Source organism: Bidens hawaiensis, unplaced genomic scaffold, assembly GCF_021521415.1.
Source record: "Bidens hawaiensis isolate Kalapana, Puna unplaced genomic scaffold, B.hawaiensis_p1.1 tig00072054_1, whole genome shotgun sequence".
In the NCBI taxonomy this organism is placed as follows: domain Eukaryota; kingdom Viridiplantae; phylum Streptophyta; class Magnoliopsida; order Asterales; family Asteraceae; genus Bidens; species Bidens hawaiensis.
In genome coordinates this window covers 16061-17666 of record NW_027502605.1, presented here as the reverse complement: position 1 = coordinate 17666, position 1606 = coordinate 16061, and positions in this window count along the sequence as shown.

Sequence of the window (1606 nt, the reverse complement as noted above, 5' to 3'; positions counted from 1 at the left end):
ACTATTAGGGCATTACGTCCATCTTTACCACACCTGTGGCCTACTATCACTCGACATTCTTCTTCCTACTTATTCAAAGTCTATCTTGCACCATGCCTTTATCACTTCTCTCTTTACACTCGACGTCTCACCCAACGTCCTTCCGGTCCGTTTCCCATAGAGTCAAATACATCAATGCTGGCTTGTGACACCACCCTTCCAAAGGTTGTATATTTTACAGGATTGACTATACTCCTTATCGCTGGAGTTAGTCCCCAATATAGCGCTCACTTCGCTTAGTTTCAGGAGTAATTAACCATGTTACCAGACATGACAATTCCTTCAAACAATTAGCGTGTTCTAAGTGATCAGCACACAACATTTCTATCTTCCATTGCTCAATTCCCAATCTCTGAACTTAATTACTCGCATAAAAGTGCTCTAGCACAAGAATTTCAAATTCTGACCATATCATCTGAGTAAAAATTTTCTAACTATAATTTTGTACCATCGTGTTCCATCACGATACAACATAATCTACCAACATATCTGTAGCATATTTCACTACACAATGTTCTAGGCTCTTACCAAAATCCTTGACCATCTCGATCTTTTCTATCCACTCGCTAATCTATTCCTCCCTTTACCATCAGTAAACTATTAATAATTTCCTTAACACAACCAACAAACATATCCTTCATACCGGATCTAATTCATTACGACTACTATTCATGTTTAGTTTATAACTAATACTTGTAGTCATAATTGTATTCGGTGGGACATTATCACTCTTAGTAATACCACTAAGAATTTAAATATTCATATTCATGTGATTGCTCGATCTATAATTCCGCGATCACATTTGCATCAACACTAGCAGTGATCTGTGATACGACATTCGGTATCATCATCTGCTATCTTTAGAGCATTCAAATGAATCATATCAATCTCCATCATTGGAGTTACTCTTTTTATGTCATTCTGCCGTACTCATCCCGTACGCAGTAATCAGCACTAATCTCACCGTATATCTCGTTACCAGCTCAATCATAACAGCAGGTACACATACACACCGAATATTATCATACATATTACACATACCAGTATCTAGTATATATGTCCCACAAAAATAATAACATATGGACTTAACCTGACGTCGGTTAACGTTTGAATATGTTTCATAACCCTTGTCACCAACTGACATATAGATCTTTCTCAACAAAGATTAATGTTTAACATGCTTGATTTCAATATCCTTCTGCATGTCAGCATAACCGATACATGCTCACCGTGAGCACCAAACGATTACGTACCTCGGAGTTATAATATCTGTGTCTATTTGTATATCCGGCATACACGGTATACCACCTACGAACGAATAACCAACTATGCTTTAATGATTCAACACCTCTTTGTGTACGGGTAATTATTCTACTCGAGTATACATGGGTATAGGCATCTGACGGATGTAAAGATAACATAGGGAGTTGCAAGGTTTAAGGTAACCGCGCAACATGGGTTGCTTTCAAATATTATTAATTACTATTATGGGAAACTCTATCACTTGCTCCGTCAATGTCCTCCGGCGTTCTAGGTTCGCTAAAATTAGTAATCCTCGATCTGGAGG